The sequence below is a fragment of the Lepisosteus oculatus genome, chromosome 26 (assembly GCF_040954835.1).
Source record: "Lepisosteus oculatus isolate fLepOcu1 chromosome 26, fLepOcu1.hap2, whole genome shotgun sequence".
In the NCBI taxonomy this organism is placed as follows: domain Eukaryota; kingdom Metazoa; phylum Chordata; class Actinopteri; order Semionotiformes; family Lepisosteidae; genus Lepisosteus; species Lepisosteus oculatus.
In genome coordinates, this window is record NC_090721.1 from 9155110 (window position 1) to 9176273 (window position 21164).

At 43.1% G+C, this 21164-nt stretch overlaps 1 long non-coding RNA gene across 3 annotated transcripts in view; it reads right to left on the reverse strand.

Moving 5' to 3' along the window:
* The window catches only part of LOC107079909 (uncharacterized), a 228533-nt gene that overhangs the window by 143695 nt on the left and 63674 nt on the right, over positions 1–21164 (reverse strand). The window lies entirely within an intron of this gene.

Sequence of the window (21164 nt, forward strand, 5' to 3'; positions counted from 1 at the left end):
CAGTTCAGTGCCTAATACCTACAGAAGCACCTCCAAAACCCAGGTTTCACAGGGAACCAGTACAATTTACGCAGTGCGGGACAGGAGTTACATGCTGATGCAGAACCGATTTAGAGAGCAACAACAGGTAGAGAGCCCGAAGCGTGTTGGCTGTCGCTAGAAAGACAACCACGGGGTCTCGCCCGCTCGCCACAATGCATGACCTCAGCACGCGAGTCTTTCAGATCCCCTCGGAGTTACAGCAGGGCGGAGGGTAAGGGAGAGAAATAAATACATCATTAACCCTCCCACAGAGCACGCCTGAGGGAAGAAGACGTCCCCCTCCTCTCGTGCCGGCTGCTGCAGGTGCATCACTCAGGAAGTGTAATTATCGGTATTATGGCTGCACGGCATGAGCCGTGTCTCACAAGGGCAGCGCTGCATGCCTGTGGGTGATACTGATGTGAGAGAAAATGCTTTTTTTCTACTAATCTGTACTGAACAGATCATGAGCTTATTAGCCGCTCTTTGCAACTAGGAGGCAAACTGTCTGCACTTGGATGGGTATAACACCTGACAAGCCCCTTTTCCAAGGGTTGTTTTTCCCCTGCTAACGCTTGGAAGTGTCAGTTCCACAAGAAAGAAATCCACACCAGTGAAAAATAAATATTCATTGGATTTCGGATTTCGATTGTTTTTTCCATTTGTTGGTAAACCTCATTAATAACGTTCCTTGTTAAGAAAAGAATGTCAGAAGACAACCTTAAGGAATGAGGTGGTGACAGGTTATTATGAACGTTGCCACTTCCCTTGCGCATTGACGTTACTGACTGTGAAGTCGGCCAGACAGGTCAGCTCATCTACAGCCAAAAGAAAACAACAGAAAGAGGACATGACCAGACCTTTCAAAGATGAAGACAGATTTTAAACCTCAATGCAGTAACTCATGGAATTTCACTTCTATTTTCACTATACAAGTGAATAGCTGTAAGTTTATTATTTGCTTCAGGATCCTGGCTGACTAAGGTCAGCACTATGTCGTGTGCAGATAGTGGCAGGGAAGCTAGAATGGCCCCAGCATTAGAGATGATACCATCAATGAAAATGTCAAAGTCGTGCCTTGTAACTCAACCTCCAAAAAAACACCCGTCACTAAACCTCTACTTTCGATAACTACAATTCAGAAAACCTCCCAACAAGGCAGTTGCATTCGTCAATAGCACCTATCCTCATTAAAAGCTATCCCAGAACACACTATGACAGCTCCATTAATCTCAGATTCAACCTTTATTTTTGCACCTGACAGTAGCCATGAAATCACAAAAGGGTAAGAATGTGTTTCAGGGAAAAGTAGCTCTGAATTTACTACAAGATACACAGTGATTTCTGGAGACATTCAGTACATCCAATGCATCTGGCAGGCAGACTGTGACCCGGAGCTCATTCCTTGAAAACAACTCAGCAAATGATCCAGCTTGTGTTTGAGAGTGTAGGAGAACCTGAATTTCCCCTCTGTGGGTTTTACCCTCCTGCTTCCGCATGACCACCCTCATCTCCTTCAGTAGCTCACTCTGTGTCCCAGGGGATGTTCAAACTGCGTATCAGATTTTGATTAAAAAACGGGACAGATTTCACTATCACCACAAGCCACAAATTGTTTCTATTACACACATCTTCACCATCTCACAGTAAGAGCAACTGTAGATTCCTGTAAGGTGCAGATACTGTATGCCCTTAATAATGTACTTAAAGTTACAGCAGAGGACATTTAGCTCATGGATTCACATGAATCAGTATTTTTGACTACTGTTGGAAAAAGCTTTGACAGAACATTCTACGTGTTTAGGGTGCATCAACTGTTCCATTGTAACAATTCACTATTAATCAAGCCTCTTCAAATTTCCTAATCCTTGCCGACTGCTCCTGCTGTCCTTTGTGAAGCTTGACTTACAAAAATCAATCAAATTTAGTTTTTTTTTTAACAGGGTCAGGTCCTCTGTGTTTAAAGTCATGTATTGTAATACTGATGTTTCAAATCCATAGTGTGAAGCATACTTTGTCTGTACTACTCTTGCTTAATTGCATTGACTTCTCACCCAACCCAATCACCACTTCTCCCTGGAAGTAATAATTAAAATGTGTGTCAATTACATAGCAGTTCCAGGAAAGGCACAATTAATCAGGGTGAATAACTGAAGTCAAGCGAATCAGTGAGCATGAAAGGAAAGAGATATTCTAATTAAAAGACAGCAAATAGATTTTAAAGCAGTTGCTGGAGTTATAATTGAAGTATAATTCTACTTTTTGCTTATACCCTTTCTGTTTATGTAACAGATGTTTGCAGAGATCTTGAAACGGTTTGAATCTTCCAGCAGATGAATACGCAGCAAGCCAGAAACAAGTACTTCGCTAGCTGGTTTTACCTCCATCTGATAACCAGAAAGTCAGGCCACAGTCCATGAAAGCAGAAAATGAAAACGGCAACGTCAGAGTACTACCCGAGTTGCATGGGCAGGTGAATGGAAAATGCAGAGCATGTTATTTCCACCTGCCCACTTCCCCGGCTTTCCTTAAAGCAGCAGAAAAAAGAGCCAGTCAGGATCCAGATTCGATACCATCCCCGTGTCTGCAGTTCTGCCCGTCGGAGATCTTCAAAAGGCCTGCAGCCTCTCTCGAGCCTTGCCCGCCGAGCGCGGCAGCCCACAAGCTGGGGGACGCAGTCCAAAGATCTCCGCTGCGAGTCCACGCTCGCGGGAGCCCCTCGCCGAGCTGTCGCAGGCCGCTTCCCTGCCCGGCTCCGGTTCCTCTCCGAGCTCCTCACACCTCATGGCCACCCGAGAAGCCTGAAGGCTCTTTTAGCCAACTCCTCGGCCCCTCGTCCTTTTCGTGGGCACGACTGTCTGAACTTCCTAACACATCGACACCGTCCCAGACCTCTAATGCAGCATGCACAAGCTTAAACCCCTGGAACTCCACTCGAGAGGGGGGAATTCGCTTACAAGTTGGGGGAAGTGATGTCAAAATGTTTTGGGGGGGCCAGAGGGCAGATGGTACCATAGTACCATAGTTTCCCAAGCTAAGAGTAGACTCTTTCTCTTTGTGCTAGACTTTGGCTGATGGCCATCCTGCTCGGATTTTTAAAATCTTACCTACTAACATTACTTCATGGCATTCAGGAAGGCAGCTGCCTACCTTATTCCACAGGTAAGACCCGCTGCACGGCTCTCATTGTCAGCGGGTGTGGACGATCACGATCTAGTGTGCAAGTGTGAACACTTGACACAGAGGGTCTGCTGTACCTTCTCTCGCTCTCCCTTGTCATTCCCTCGGCATGCGCTCTCCATGTGATTAGGACATTTCGCACTAGCCCAGGACTAGAAGGCTGCCCATCGGGTTGCCTCTGGGGAGGGGGAGCCTGCCCACTGCACGCGCACGGAGCTGGTCTCCGATAACCAGGCTCCGCTCCCTCTCAGTGGGCGTGACGGGCTACGCTGGGGGGAATTGGAGCTCGGCAAGAAGCACTTGGGTATTTCCACCCCCTCCAGCCACGGCAGACGAAAATGTGATGCCCCCAGGGGACATGGTAATTCAGAGCAGACACTTCAACTGCTTCGTCTGACAGCGGCACCGCAGAGCAGATGAAATGAAAGCTCTTGGTTGAAATGATCTGTAAGAGGCACAGGCAGCCATCAAACACCGCGCCCAGCCACCAGAATGGAAACTACTCCCTGTATTAAACCCCGCGATGGCTGAAGGACAGATACAAAATTGATACAAAAGTAATTTATCTCTTTCCTGCGCTTTTAAAGGCAGACGGCAATAACTGTTCTCTCAAAATTAACGGTGACGAAAAGAAGAACACTGGTCTTCTTTCCGCAAAAGCCCGGGGATGTGAAGGATGTCTACAAAAAGACACACAGTATACAGCAGACTTTAATGCTAAATATTTTCATGCAAATGAATGCATAGGTGGTCAGCGACGAAAAAATATAAATACTGCAAATGAAAATTAAAATAATGCGGGAAACCACACAAGTTCAAATCTGAACTAGTTACAGAGTCTACAGCACGCCAGTGCTGTCTCCAACAAGCAGCATCACGATATGGCTCTTAAACCGAAAACAAGTACGGAGGGGAAAGGCAAGTCAAGAAAAATTAAGTTCTATTACTGTTTTTATGATACTTTAAACTACATACATATTAATACACTTGCGATTGATTTGACTCATTTAGGGAGGGGAATAGGATGGTCTAAGGGGGTGTTCTGATTATACGCGCTATGTCAGGAACCGAACTACCACATAAAATGCGAGACAGATATGTACTTGCTGTGCTACTGGAAAGCTCAGTCCTGTAAAGAACCTCAATGTCCTTCACACAGCACTACTACAACACTGGTGTTTGTAGATTTTGTTTTTAAAAGAGAAATAAATTCTCAGTGCTTGACTATTGTAAATCAGGGTGTAGAGGTCATGCTGCAGTTTTTCCATGTGAAAATATGGCACGGCTCTGCTCTTGGGAGACGCACTTGAAGTGGCCCCTCTCACCTGTCAGAGCGTGGACAGGTGTACCATCATTCAACTCCAGCTTGACTGACAGCGGCCCGGGGGGACCATCCCGTAGCTGGGACTGGAGCAAACCCTTCCCCACTCCACTGCTTTCCTCTTGGGGATGAACCCCAGGGGCACAGTTCAGAGAAGACAGTCACGCCCGATCTGCTGGTCTCTGGAGGCGGGAGGAATCAAACCCGGGTCTCTGGAGCTGTGAGACAGTAGTGTTGCTCCCCATACTACCCTGACGGCCCACCGCGAGACAAGATCCTGAAATAAGCAACACATTCGTCAGTATCTAATGACAGTCAGATGTTAGGAGCTCACAGTCGTTGTGCGGTAACACTGTACTAGATATTGCATTAGCACCTGTCATTTTGCCCCTCATGTCAAATTAAATTGGATTTTGTCTAGAACAGGACCTCAATGTCCTCTACACATGAACTGAATTGTAGGTGGAGGGACTGATTCTTAATGAACACTACTGACTCCTACAGAAGCTCTGCCAAGCAATACCGCATTCACCTGCCTATCAAAGCTTTCCACTGCGGCACGGGACTTGGCGAGATTAATGTGCAAAACATGGCAGGCTTAGTCCATCGATATCTGCAGGAAAACACCATATGGGTTAGACAGATGTGTTTTCTGAACCCTTTTTAGTGTTTCCAGCATTTGTAGACGGTCTACACTGCTGTTCAAACACAGACAGACCTGCTGCATTTTCCCTATAATCACTACAGCATGAAATCAGCAAGTTATTTAAGCCACAGAGAACCGTTTTGCACTCGAGCACGGAGCTCATAAACTAAATTTGCATTTTAAATCTTGACAATAAGTTCTCTTGCACTGCTTATTTGGGATAAAATATGTGCAGATTTACCTTATATAATCAATATAATCTCATCTGAATGCATACAGCATAGCGCACTGATAAAACTCAACCAAACAGCTGTAATCCAATCTCTATGGCATAATCACAGACACCACAACAGCACTTACACAGGACTGTTAAACCACAACGCGTAAAGCCATGTGTTACTTTTAGACGCACAGATGCCCGTGTACGAATTACAAGCACAGGTGATGCACAGCCTTCCTAACGCACGAATAAGCAGGATGTGCGACCTTGGTAATTAGGAGCAGAAAAATACCCATTTTATGGTCATGTAACCTGTAAAGGACACAGCAGTTATTAGAGATACTGAGGACCAACATTAGAGTTAAAACTGCAGGATTGTGACTGGCAGCACTTCATAAAACTAAAAGCTCAAGGCTAATTGCTCGTTAATGTAAAAGGTGTCTTGTAGTTTGTAAATCATCTTTAATATTTATGGCCTTCCAACTCAATACATCTTTTAATAAGGCTGTGCTGCACCACAGGGCAATTTATGTACGATCATCCTGGTTTAATAAGACAACATAGGAGGTAAAAAGTCATTCCATAAGAAACACTGCCAGTGCATACTAAAAAGGTTTTATGCGACGGATATATGGCATGGATTAGGAAACCTTTATGGATACACAATGAGAAAGACACATTTTTAATTCCAAGTGAATTCCTGGACAAATAAAGGTTAATTAAAATATTTTCTTTTCAATATATTATGCTATAAAAATTTAATGGACAGTAAGTTATTTGTTTCTATATCATGTCTGTTGCACGTCCTGCACATTAAGTACACAGAGGAGTGATAAAACATCTCCCGGAAGAATGTCAGCCCTTCTCTTCCACCTTAAATTCCAGCCACTCTTCCTTCACATTTACATTATCGTTGGTTTTCATTCGGAGGCATTCAGATTGAATTAACACTTTTAGGTTTTTAAATACTTGCCAATGTCTCTTTTTGATCTTCTTGTGGCAGTGTTATACTCAGGATGTTGTCATTTCAGTTTGGTCATTTTTTCCATTAGCTTGCTCTCCGCATCTTCATTCCGAGATTTCGTGTTGACCAGTGAAAAGCAGAGCCTCTCTTTCACCTCAAAGCTCCTCTTCTGAAAAGCAGCGCACATCAATAGCGGAGACCTCGTGTCATCTTCTTTTCAAATCAGACTGCTTTTCAAATTTACGCGCACACAACTCCGCCGTGCTGTGCTTCGCGTCTGTCAGGAGCTGCCCGAATGGAAATTAAGTTTATTTATTGATGGGATCATGCCTGCCCCAGCTCTTCTCCTCATCTTGCAGAGTGGTTTTGGGATAAAATTGTAGGACATTAATAAAGACCAGATCAGCTTCAAGAAACCAGTGCACAAAACACAAAATAAAATGAGTGGAACTGATCTAATCAATATTCTAGTAATATGGGGCGATAAAAACTTAATGAAACCACGTATTTTTCTCCCTATGCTGAAAAAGACAGGTTTATCTTGGTCTCTCCATTTGTGCACACACTCAGTAAATGGCATTCTCTGTGTTTTTTTAAAAAGGAATTTTTGCAAAACTACTTTTTTGTTTAAAAAAAAGACTGCACAGATTGAAAGAAGCAGTAACAGAGACGGCAGCGGATGGCTGGACTGTGATGAGTTGAGACAGGAACGGCTCGATTTGCCAATCCTTGGAGATCCTGGGAAGTGCAGACAAGCCCACTGGTGACATGTCCCAGCCCGCAGGCCGCGTGGCCCGGAGCTGTCAGCCACGACTGTGATCAAGCTGGAGCATATGGCAGAGGCTGCACAGGTGTGCTCCAGCTGCTGATGCACAGGAATCCTTCCAAGCCCTTCGAATCGATTCACAGCCAGGGCCTGGACCAACCTGGACGACCCCCCATCATCGTGATCCAGAGGGCACAGAGGGAAGGCAGCTGGACCTACTGTCCCGCTCTGGACAGGCAGCTGGACCTACTGTCCCGCTCTGGACAGGCAGCTGGACCTACTTGTGGACAAACCAGACACAGGCAGATAAACAACTTTGTGACAGGCATTTGATTTTTATAGCGGTTGAGAGCTAGTGAGCACATCTCCCGCATTTGAAGCAACTGAATGGAATGGCAACTTTCTCCTCTCGGTGAGGCACGGTAATCAACCTGCTAAAAATAGTTAAGACTTTATTTCTTCAGGGAAGGCAAATGTTTTTTTTCCATTGCCACTTTTATTGGGTTCTACTTTCCTGTTCTCCTGTGAAGGCTGAAATTACAAATATGTTTCATCTTCTTCTCAGCAATAATATGGAAACTAAACAAATAAAAACTTTAGAAGTTGGTCCATTTCCTCCCGCCATTAAATACAAAACTCCTCCTGATGAGCTGCCAAGCAACAACATAGATGCTTCAAGCAGTTTGGTGTGCTTCTGCACTGCCACATCTTCGGCTTCAATATTTAAAGCCAAAATCACACAAGGCCATTCAGTTAAAAGGTGACATCTTGCCACATGCAAATAAAGCCTACAGCTAAGTGTCTTCCACAAAACATGTTACATTCAATTATTCACAAGTTGCTTTAAAAATTAAAAGGATCTTCAGAAGCAATACTGATAAATACAAAGAAGAAATGCATGACAATTACTAAATACATGACAGATAATTCATTTAAGGCAATAAAAATTACTGGATGCAAATTTACAAAGAAATTATGGTGTTTGCACTTCGATCTGCCAAAGATCATTAGGCAAGATATCACCAAGCAATTCAAAACAACTTTAAGTTAAAATATAAATGCCAATTAACAGGATGACTCTGACAAACACCCAGTAGGTTAGTCATTTTCTGAGCCACAGTGCAGTGTTTACTGTTCATGCCCCGCGCTAAATGGCTCCTACACAAACCGCTCTCTTGCCTAATCGAATATGTTAGGGAAAGCCATTTGTGTGGTAGGTATCTTGTAATCTCCGCATGTATCCTTGTCAAACAAGATCGCCAATTTAACTCGTCTCGCATCTCAGAGGCACTCCAAGAGAAAGCATGAGAAAAAAATACAAACATTATCTGGAAGCCTGTTGTGTGTTTGGAATGCACAATCTCAGTCCCCTTCCCTTATCTTTCATTAACGGCTAATGAAGTAATTAGACAGTAGTGTGAAAATCATTTTACTGCCATAGCCAACTTAATTAAGGTGAATCCTTATTCCTAATCCATCTGGGCAACACTCATGTAGCATCGCTGAAACTGTTTTACGCTTTTTTGCAGCAAAAAGAGATGTAAGCTGGTGGGATCAAGGCTCATTACTACACAATGCTGCAGAGCTGCTATAAGAACCACCATATGATGCAACTTCACAGTCTCCTCCTCTAATCTAAGTGTTATTCAGGCTGCAGACCAGATGCACACGAATGTCGTGGCAAGTGTCTCGTTACTGAAAAAGGCTTGGGGCCCTGGCCTGTCAAGGGCTGAGCCCTGCATCATTCCTTTCTCAGCACAATTAAAACCCACACGCCATTGGAGGCCACAGCTCTACGGTGAGGTCAGGCTACAGTTACTGTATGCCACAGTGACACCTAAACCGAACGCCAGGATCTACAGCGCAGTTGTTCAGTAAATATCCCACAGTGCAAAGTGACGCGGCTTCGGGAGGAGCTGAGCAGGGGGGAGACATAACACAGCACATCTTCAGGTCCACAAACGCAGCGAGTACAAAATTAGACCACAGCCTGTATCCCACTTTCAGTGTCTACCGTCCGGGCAAACCAAAAGAAAAGACGACACAGAGTGAGACACCGAGACTCTGCGAGGGACCTGTTACAAAACGGATGTCCACTTCTTTGTCAGCTCATATTTTTCTTCAGTAGGGAGACGTCTAGGAGACCGAATGTGAGAGTCAGCTTGACAAGTAGTTTACTGCTAGAGCTGACTTTGACAGACGGAGTGCTATAAATTAACTCGGTCCTGCGATACAAAGAGTACATTCATTATTTTTTTCTTGTTTCATTTGTGTCGCTTTTTTATGATGTTCAGGTTCCGATACACAAACACAGGCAGACGCGTGACTTCTGAGATTCACTGGTATCGGAGGAGAGCGTGAAAATGGTTATTTATGGGCAGCCCCGACAGGCAACACTATTCTAACCTTCACTGGAGGCTTTCGCAGAGAGAAAACAGAGTGGTAATCTCCACGTGTGTGACAAATCGCTGGCAAAAAAAAGCTTCTGGAAAGACTGCCTGGAGCATCATATCTGCAACTGGGTCAAGGGAAACCTTTTCTTCAAAGTCTCAATTAAGTCCAGTAATATGCATATGGTAACAGGCAGTTTAAATTTTGCAGGAAGCCTGCGAATTGCAATTACCTTAAAGACCACTGATATTCCGAGAGGGCAGCTTTAATCTGTAATCCTAGAAAATGAGCACCTCTCCCAGTACCATGTCAAGTCCCTTTCTATTTAATGCAAACCAGGAAGCCCTGATTCAAAGGGCTAGGCTGCACGCAAGATGGCTCTCCAAAACGAAAAACGGAACATCACTGTTAAGAGGATTCTGTGCGATTCTATCAGCGCCCTGAAAGCTTCAAACCTACAGTATGCCCCTTGTATTTTTCTTGAATTGAGTTCAGTAAGAAACCTTGTAAAAGGACAGAGTCTACCGATCATTACTTTAATGTTCTACTGCTGGATCAAACTAAGGTTGCTGCTAGAAGAGGTGTTAGTGGGGCCAGCAGGGGGCGCTCACCCTGCGGTCTGTGTGGGTCCTAATGCCCCAGCATACTGACGGGGACACTATACTGTAAACAGGCACCGTCCTTCGGATGAGATGTAAAATCGAGGTCCTGACTCTCTGTGGTCATTAAAAATCCCAGGGTGTTTCTCGAAAAGAGTAGGGGTGTTACCCCAGTGTCCTGGCCAAATTTCCCCCTGGCCCTTACCAATCATGGCCTCCTAATAATCCCCACTCCTGAACTGGCTTCATCACTCTGCTCTCCTCCCCACGGAGAGCTGTTGTGTGGGGATTGTCCAGGTGGCGCTGCACACTGGTGGTGGTGGAGGGGATCCCCATTACCTGTAGAGCGCTTTGGGTGGAATGTCCAGAAAAGCGCTATATAAGTGTAAGCAATTATTATTAATTATTATAATAAATCCTGAAACGTCCTCTTCCATAAAAAAAGGCATGTGATGCAAAAGAAAAGACAAATTACAAGGAGGCAAGTAAGGTATTCAACAAGCTATCAGCATCTGAGATTCCACAGTGGCTGCACGGCAACACTCCTCACCAGCTCTGTAGACAGCCTTTCACGTCTGAAGGCAGGAATCTGAATACACAACTCGCATATTTAAGAGCACAGCTTGGAAAATGGATTACGTTACATCTCCTACAGGTTGGGGCAGAGATAAGAGGAAGAAAAACCAGGTTGTGAAAAAAGAAGACAGTTGGGCATTCGATCAGAGTATCAAACCCATCTGGACAAAACAAACAGGCCTACCATCCCGTAATTAATTAAAACCCATCATTCTCTATAGGACTCATTCTTACCCTATGTATATATGTACGTTTCACACCTTTGGACTTCACACATAGCTTAAGTAACTGATAAGAGAATTTTATATCATTTCTCAAAAGAAAAGCTAAAAGTGACTGGCTCTATCATTTCAGGGCTCTGTACAGTATGTGCAGCACCCATCTCTTTAGGGCTCAGGCTCTTCCCTAGATAGATGTAAGGCCCTAGCTTCATGAGTGAAGGAGAGGGCACACTGTATTCAGCACAACCCCACTGCTTGTATATCCTGAACACACCATGGACACACAGCAGCTCTACTCATATTGAGTTTGATTCCATTTCTATGACATCTATTATTATGTAACCTTATTTTCATAACCTCAATTTTGTGTTTTTGTGATTTCTGTGATTCTTGTGATTTTTGTGAGCTCGCGGAAAAGACATTTCATTGCCAGCAACTACTGCTGCACGCTGTCTTGTGCATTTGATAAATAAGCTTTGATTTGATTATTGATTTAGACACAGGAATGGGGCAAGTCATTTTCAACACCTGATGAACAGTGATGTATTAATGTCAGTGGGCATGAGAGAGGGCGCTCTAATGAAAAAAAGATTTCCAAACAAGACACAACAAAGAGCGCGACTTCAAAACCTTAAATGGACACCATTATATTTACTGTACGCCTGCTTGCAACAAAACTTCGACAACGCCATACAAAAATGTCACTGATCCTCGGAGTCCTCAAAACCTCTGCCTCGCCCAAAGCATTGGTGAGGATTACAGGAATACAGAGGTTACGGCTACTGTAAATAACTCAGAGGGTTTTGCTGGGTGATGCACAGCACTTCCAGGCAACGCAAAAGCCAAGGGCAAAGTCAAAAAGAACTGGGGAGGGGGAGCCAAGGGGGGAGGAGAGGCCATTTTAGAGGTTAACTCTGCACTTGAAAAGAACAGATTATTTTCTCAGCTGCAGGAACTGCTATCACCCTGGAAACTGCAGATACAGTATGTGCATCTGAGCTTAGAGGTTCTGGAGACGCAGACTGTGCCTTTTCTAATTAGGTTTTCACACCTAGAAGTTTTCCTTCATAGTGTTTCTGTGTCAAACGGACCTTGCAGCACCAGGGCATTTGCGTCTATTATTTCAATGTACTTGACTCTAGAGGGGTTTGTGTGTCTATTTCTGTGTGGATTTGTTTTTCGGCTAACTAAAAACTAAAATTTTCTCTCTCTTGATTCGCACCTGAGCTCTTAAACATGTTTTTTGCCTCCCCCTCCTGTCTTGCTGAGTACAACTGCTCTGAAACCATCTGGATGTAATGTACCAGACATCATTTTAACACAAAAAACATGCAGTAGAACCTTGTTTTTACTGTCTGTAGGATAATTAAAGTGGATTTCCAGCACATATGCATGGAACAATATGCCAGGATCAGTCATTAATCCTCTGTAGCCAACTCCAAATGTACAAGCAATGTGCAGACCGCATCATCGTGGCTGGCATGTTTTAGATGGTCCAGATACAGTCATTAATAACACCCCGTTCCAGAGCAACACTAAATGATTTCTTTAATCAAAAAGAGACAGGGAAACTAAAATCTCTTGATAAAAAATGTCTTTCAAGCAATAACACTTGTCACATTTCCCCAAGAAGCCTGAGACAGAACACGAGAGGACTGCTCACAGAGCAATCTGAAAGCGTCCTTCAGCAGAGAGCAATCTGCATCCCGGCAAACCTAAAATTAAGAGACGAGAAGAGACAAGAAGAATAAGAGAAAGAGAAAACCCAAAGAAAGGCTTAAAATGATATGTTAAAGACGGCTTCCTTCCACAATGTGTCAGATACACACTGGCTTAGCCTTTCACAACTCAAATCCCCAGTTTCTTGATAAAAGTCCTTTGCAGCGAGGGGTGTTCATTGTCCATTACAGTCAATCAGACAGAAAAAACTGTGTGTGGTTTTTATAACACAGTTAGGTTTAAATCCAGGTCAACTGTATATTGCCTTTGCACTGACAGCTAATCCCTCTCCACCTAGCCTATACCATACATCAAAAACAGACACCAGTATTAATTTTGAGAAACCATTAAATAATGAACTGAATTCCCTTTGTTTTAATTATTTACAAACTGCTCAAGTCAACGGCGTATAGAGAATCATTTTCTATGCATTCACCAAAACTATACCATACACCAAAACTTGACATACATCTATAATCAAAATCAGCGGCAGCACATAAAAATATTCCTGCTTTAGATGATGACAGCTTTGAGAGTGCAACGTTCTTTTGAGACTTGGCTGACTTGATTGACGGATGAGAACATGAACAATCGATTTATAACACGCAAAACACAAGAACCGTCATTTTCAGCCTTAGACAGAGGAGGGTGAAAAAAAGCTGAACATTTACAGCAGGGGCCCAATTAAACAGAGACCCATGGTCATCAATAGGGTTTAAATGAATAAAAACAATATTTCTTATTCTGTGAGCCACAATAATGTGATTTTCTTTTAACAGGACTCTTCTATCCCTCCCGGGACCTGCGCTGTGTTTGCAATGGCAGGCCCCTTGCTCCCCGCATACGGGCTCCTGCGTCTGTGGGATTAATGAGGTGGTTCCTCCCCGGGTCTAACAGCTCAGCGCTGCATTATTGTTAACTCGTCACCCATTCACAAAGGGCAGGCAGCTCCCAGCAATAAGAATTAACAATCGGAAACCTCCGGAGAGTCTCCTTCTGATTAGCCTAACCCAGCATCTTTAAAGGCCGACCATAAAAAAAGGACAATGTGCTAAAACACACTTGCTAAATTAGATTTACAGTACAATCTGTTTCGCATGTATGACCTAAACAGGCCCGCAATCATCTATCAGTGAGAGCAACTTACTGTAGAACTATTAACATGTCTTCCCGCATCCTAAAAAAAAGATGATACCTAAAAGATCAGAAATCCAGCTAATTCAGTTTTTGGCTTACGCCTGCAAGTAAACCAATGTATGAATAGCAGCAGGGAGGTAAATTCAAATGCTTAAGGATCTGGGAGATGCAGTCAGAGTGAATGTGCCAACAGTCCATTCAGTTCCTCTGACCTTTAGGGTTTTCAGTGCACTCAGGTTCTCAGGCAAATGGCACATTAATCTGCACCAGAGTTGTCCTGTTCTCAGCAGTGAAACACAGAGCAGCGGGATGTACTGTAAGTGGCCTCTTCACTCTCACAGACAAGAAGAGTGAGAGATCAAGGGCAGCAATCTCGGATTCTCGCGCACCTGAATGAAGAGACACCACCAAGACAAGCCTGCACGGATCTCACAGGCCTCCTTTAAGCTCCCAGCAGGAAAGCACTCTTGCATTAAGAAAAGTTTCTATTACGAAATACAGTAGTACATGGCTATTAAGATCACTGCATGTCTGTCTGGCTAAAAGTCAGAGGCTTTTACTTTTCTTAGTCATAATTGACAGATGCATTTATTTCAGAGGCTACTTAGACTTAGACTTGGAGTGTATCCATACAAACTGGATTCGTACAGCATCATCAGACTGATGGATTTTATCTCTGGAAAAAATACAATGGAAATGATGTATGCCGCATAGAAACGTAATGGAAAAAGGTAAAAATAGATCAAATTCCTGATTTGACGGGACGATGGAACGCAAGAAAGATAACAGACGAGAAGAGCTGTCAGAAATTGCTTTCTCTCTCTCTCTGTGTTGAGTGACTCAGCACGCACAGCATGATTCAGCAGTTAATTCCACCACACTGCCAGTCAAGAACCCTCTGGTCCTGCACTCCACATCATGGTGATCCCTAGCTCTCCCCAAATCTTCCACGGGTAAGAGTTTTGAGTTACAGTTTGAGATCTTCATTTAAATGACAATCCTATTTTTAACACTGGTACCGACATCTGGCTGCTTTTTATTCCGAACAAAAACGCATTTAATTCTTTGCTGGTGTTGCTTGGGATTACTGAACTAGGGTGTACCAGATACTGAATGCTTCACAGGACTTCACAGAAAAGTCATAATTAACGGAGTGCACATGAACTCCAGAGCTGCAAAGAAAAGCGCAGTATAAATATGGATGTGCTAATTGTTGAGGAGAGGTGAAGAGTGAAGGTGGCAGATGTGAAACAAAATCTATGGCAGTCTGTACAAGCTATACACACTGAAGGACCGCACCACACACTCCCTCCATCAAAAAAATCTTTTAAGTCTTACTTCAGAAGTGCCACCTAACTGAAAACTACACTTTCCCCATTGTGCAGGTATAAGTTACAGTTAATGCCAATAAATGACATTCATACTTCTAAAGATGCTTTCAGCATTTTCCAGTACATGCATGAGAATAAATCAGTTCCTAATAACAAACCAGATGAAATAAACTGCTGTTGCACAAGGATGCTTTTTCAGAAGCCATGCTGAGGGGCCGGAAAGGCCAAGCCATGTGCATTATTGAAATGGCTCACACAGGGCAGTGCTTCAGAGCTCTCTCTGTGTGGGTCTTCCACTTCCACGGTGTGGCTGTAGCCGAGTTCTGCTCAGCTTTGCTTCATTGTTTAAACAAAGAGGGCCACTTACTGCAGTGTTTACCATCTCAGACAGGATTAGGCCAGCACTGGAGGGATTCACGCGGACGTGCCTGCCAGAGCCCACCGATCAATGTCCATTTATTATCCCTGCCCATAACTGCAAACGCTCCATGAAGGAGCACTCCTCCAGCTCCGGTGTCAGTTTAGCACCCTGCGTGCAAGCATGAAACAAAAAAAAAATCAATCCACTCCCCAGCTCCTTCCACTTTTCAAGTGGCAGGAGAGTTACTGCGGCGCTGTGCTTCCTAATGATACCTCGGTTAAAGCAGAGCGAAATGTTTTTCCTTTTTTTCCATCGTTTCTGAAAGAGGCAGATATAAAACAGATCAAAGCATGATCTATTAACAGGAAGACTCAAATGAACTGGGCACGGAATCAAAAAAACATTTTATTAGCACTGTTTAAAGGCTTGTTGTTTTTTTAATATGGAAGAATAAGGAGTCATTATTCATTTTCACTGCTCTGAGCTGCCAGACAGCTGTGAGGAGAGGATGAATGCTTTGACTTCTGAAATTAAATACGGCGACACAGGGAGTGATTCGGAAGTCAGAGGGTCAATATACGTAAAACTGTAAAGTCCAATTTCTATCACAGCCTTTTCAAAATCTGTTCTTACTTTTTGGTCATTGCAACTTTTATTTGAACTAAACGTTACAGAGGAAAGATCGTAAGCAAGAGTCGGTTGTTTGGTCCATCGAACGTCATAGTTTACTGTTAGGTCAGGTCCTGATTTTCTGGAGACCAGCAAAGGAGCATTTATTTCAAGCTGCCCTAACAGCTGACAGCTATGTGTTAAGCCAAGAATGATGATCAAACTCATACTGCACTGCAGATTGAACCATTTGGTGCTCTACAGTATATTCAGTATACTTGCCATATACTGCACAGCATCCACACATTTGTACATAGGCAGACCTGCTTTACTGTTCCTCAGGAATATTTACTAAGAACCTGTAGCTCATAAAACCTCAGCAGGATCCAACTGCAGTGCAACAGGAGTTTTACTTTCATCCCTTGGGTTTGGCTAGAGGTGTCTCCCTGATATAATTTTAGTCAAAAAATAAATGTAATGTGCAGTGTTTGGCTAGGTTTTCTTCAAAGCCCCCTCCGACGATGATGATGATGATGGCAGAGCTCTGGGACTGAGCAAGGGGAGCGCTGGAGGAAGCAGGGAACTCAACTGAAACTGTATTTTTGGAGAGCTTTGCGTATTTTTTTTTTCTCTGTGATGCAAATTATAGCTATGAGCCTGTTTTTAATGAGTTTCATGTAGCAAAGGAAAAAAAAAAAGCCCCTTGCGCTATTTGAGAGTCATATGCAGGAATGTCTGTTTAATTAATCTTTCAGTACGCGTGCCCTCAGAACACCCCATAATAGCTCCTCTCTCCCCACAAGCAAAGTCTCTCCGAGATGATCAAGGGAACATCACATTAAAGCAGAGCCGGCTTCTCCATGACAAACTCATCTTGATATCTGTGCAAGAGCAGCTTCATTCACACACACACCGGGACAAACTGAAGAACGGAAACCAACCGAAAAAATCTGAACTGCATCTTTTGCTACTTTGTTTCTAGAACATAATGCAAAAAATGCATCTTGCCAATTGAGTAATGACCATAAAAATCATGGGGAAGAGGGGTGCTTATACTTAGTTAATCCGTACAGTACTGGCAAAACTAATTGGCACTTTGTGTAAAGGATGTCTGGGTAAAGTAGACTATTTTTATGATAACGGTGTCTGCTGAAATATGGATGGAGTCCACACTGAGTTCTTTCTTATAGGCACTTCTCAATAGGTGGTTTAAGGAACACTGACATTCAGCATCTTTGACTTGATCTGCTGTTAAAGACTATAATGCAAGTTGCTACACCGTAACTGCATAGTGGAAGAGGTTATATGGAAACCGCTTTTACATTCAAGTCACACACACGGCACTACTTACCAAATAAATGCTAATGTGAGGTTCCAATGGACTGAGTGATATAAAATAATGAGAAGCACTTAACATTAAGGGGCCTCTTATCGCACTACACTTCCAGAGTATTTAATATGTATAATTTCTGCTTAGTGAGTGCGCGTGTCTATTTGTGCAACATGACAAAAAGGAGTGAAAACAGTTCCTTGGAAAAAAGTTCTGTCAGTATGATACCTTCAGAGGCTGCACAATTTTATTTAAACTGTACTACTCTGGTAATTAGGACAAAAAAGCACTTCCTGAGTCACCCCATCAGCAGCCCAATGGCCCGTCCTCTATTCCAGACTGCGGCTCCTTCTGTGTGGAGCTGCATGGTCTCCCAAGTTTCACACACGTTTCTGTCTGGGTGCTCCAGTCTCCTCTCTTGTCCCAGAGACAGGCTGACCTGCTCAGCTGGTGTTCCTGAGCTGTGCATGTGTGTATGGGCACACATGTGTGCATTTGCACCGTGTTGGACTGGCATTTCATCCAGGGTAGAATCGCCTCTAGCGTCCTGTGCTGCTGGACTCCGGGCTCCGGGATGCAGGAAAAAAGCATCTTTCTGATCATGTTTGTATGAATATTCAAGGCACAATTCGAGAGCTGCCTATTTCTCTAAAATTAAAGGTAGTCACAGTCTACTGTCCAACTGTGCTGCTGTCCTTTACCTCACCGGTAATGAACACACTGAAAGCATTAAGTTTGGAAACAGTGCAGCAGTGCCAGTGTACAAGCAACAGTACGTTTCCAACTCATTCAGTCGTCAATTCTCATCGAATCGCTAGGGCACATGAGCATCTCGAGACTGTAAACCATAAGATATTCGCCCGCCTGGTTGCAGATCCCAAAAAAAAAATCCTCCGTTTTTTCTGAACAGCCCACTAGGTACGTCTGAAGGAATGACAGCGGCTTGTAGTTCTTGTCACTTGATATTACTATTTGCCTAATCCAGAGGAGAGGGGGAAATTGCCGGCGGAGTGTGAGCTGATGTTGGCAGCTGTCACGCTGTGATTGACTTAATTAGAGGCTGCGGCGACCGCTCGGCGATGAAGGGCCGCGAGAAGCATCTGCTTCTGATTCCGCAAAGAGGGGAGCTCCGGCGAAAATTACACAGCGCAGAGACAAATATCAGGACGCATTTGGTGCCATTTACTGTATGCTTTTGAACACTTCTTCAAATACTGCATCCTGGAGAACAGCAAGAGGGCACATCGCTCTGCACAAAGCAGCAGAGGGATTTTTGTGCAGTCTAAATGTTCATCATTTTCAAGTGCTATATAGTAAATATATTCTCCTGCTGCTCACCTGCCTTACAGTCCATTATGTGCTTGTCACAACATGGAAAACCGCCTACAGCTTCCTCTTTTTTTTTTTTTACAAAGACAGACACTTTAGTTCAACAGGGGATTCTAGTGTTTGCTTATTGTAGAAAACAACTTGGACAGCTGTGCTGTGATGCCACAGAGAACCAACACAAAAGGCTGGATGTGTGGATGTGATGCTGATGTCCAGTTCACCTGCGGAGAACAAAAATCAAGGCAAGAGGCGTTGTATCCATGAGAGCATGAGAAAAGGGGGCACAACACACACCTGTCGCATTGCTTTTCACTGACATGCTTTTCAACATGACCTAGCACCCTGATTGTTGTGGTGTTATAATGCACATGGGGGGGGGGGGGGGGAATGAGATTCAATGCATAGAAGCTCTTAGTTTCTCTCCCACTTCCTAATTTTCATGCTTTCACAGCACTGTGAGGGGCACAAAGTAAACCTGCCATTTAAAAATAATTACAAACTTTATTTTATAGACCGCCTTTAAAAGAAGCAGCTCAAAGTGCTTTACGGCATCCGGAGAGCCACATCTTCGCTCTGTGAACACACAGCACAGCCAATGGAACACTGTCCAACAGCTTTTAAATGCAAATTGGGTGATTAAGATGATCTAAAATAAAAGTTGACATTTCCTTGCTCTTTCATTTCAGAGATATTAATATACTAAGCTATACATTTATTAAAAGCTTCTGCTAAACAGCTGCCAGGACCAGGATGCTGTTAACTCCGGCGAACAATGCTTTGCAGGAATTCTAATTAGCTGCATTTTCTCTGAACCTCTTAAAGCTGAAGGAGCCATCCAGAGAGGCCCAGAGGCCCTCTTCCCTCTCCTCACACTGACAGCACAGGCTCAAAACTGGACCCTCAACAGAAAAACTCAAAAAACATTACAAACCACAGACTAGCACAGTGAAGCTAGCAGGTACATACACCCTGGTTGTTATGCAACTGCCTAGCAACAAGGGAGAAGCTGTGCCCAGGCTTATTCTGTAAAATAACTTATCTAAGATCAAAACTTTTCAAATAGGCCCAGGTATTTTTTGTGTTGTTACACATTTAAAGATCTTAAAGATGCAAATCTTGATCACTCAAATGGAGCATTACATACACCTGACAGAGAATATTAGGTTCAGATGTAGTTAAGACTTTCTAAACATGAGGTTAATACAACGAGCATAATTATAAGACTGAAGTCCGAGATAGTGTGGGCTCACCTGGGATGTAAAATGGATTTTGTGCCTGGGAACTCAGCTCAAACAGTACAGCCTGTCGCTGGTTTTTGCAAAAAACTACAAATGAGGCCAATTACTCCAAGATCAGAGAACAACAAGAACAACAGGGAAATTAATAGGGCTAAACAGAAAGGCTGATTACAAAATCAAGGCTGCTCCTCAAGTTGCTCACAGTCAAACTTTTCCTTTATGTTGGAGTTCATTTGCAAATATGCTAATTAACAACTTGCTTTACAAATACATATATAGTATACACTGGGTAGCTATTACTCCTATCTAAACAATGCAAAGATATGTTTTTCTTTCCACTTCTTTAATGTACAAAGCTCTCATTTGAACAACTCCCACAGACAGCAAAGAGCACAGAGGCTTTCAAGTTACCAAGCTTTCTTTTTAATTAATGGAGATGCTGAAGTAATTCTTTGATCCAGTCACTTGTAAATAGCCTTCAACGTTAGTCCAAATTTTAATTGTATCCCGCCTCAAGGGTATTTGTAATTATCTGAAACCATACAGTGTGTGTGATTGAGATATAAATATTTAAGCAACCTTAAAATTAAAAAGTCAGCCTGCTAATTAAGACAACCATTAACATTCCAACATAAGTAATTTATGAATAAGTCATTGCTAACATGCTTTCAAGCAGAACTGAGTTACAGTATGTGTTCACAGAACCGAAGCACTTCACACAAAATTCTCCTAGATCTAATAGTTTAAAATACACTTCATTGCATCATATTTAAAGAACTTTTAAGCCTGGACATGAAACAATTATGCAGTGCAATAATAAAGGGGTGACTGCCCCTTAGAAATTGAAGGTCTGTGACTCACAAAATGAGTTTTAAGAGGTCTCAACATCTTGCTTCCGTCTTCTCTGTATAAGACCACCGTGTCGCAGTTCACAGCAGTACTTGGCCACACAGCATTTAAGTTTGGGCAAGGTCTGAACTGGAAAAAATACACCGGGCAAAATGTTTTAATGTAGACAAGAGTCAGGGATTACAGGCAGGTACAGCAGTAAAACAAACTATAAAATTAAAACGAATACTTACACAGAAGAGGTTACAAAGGAAAAAACAGGTGTTTATGTTGACATGTCATTTACATCCTCTTCACAATGTGGATAAACAATAAAAAAGCAAATAAAACTTGAAGACATAATTAAAAGCATAACA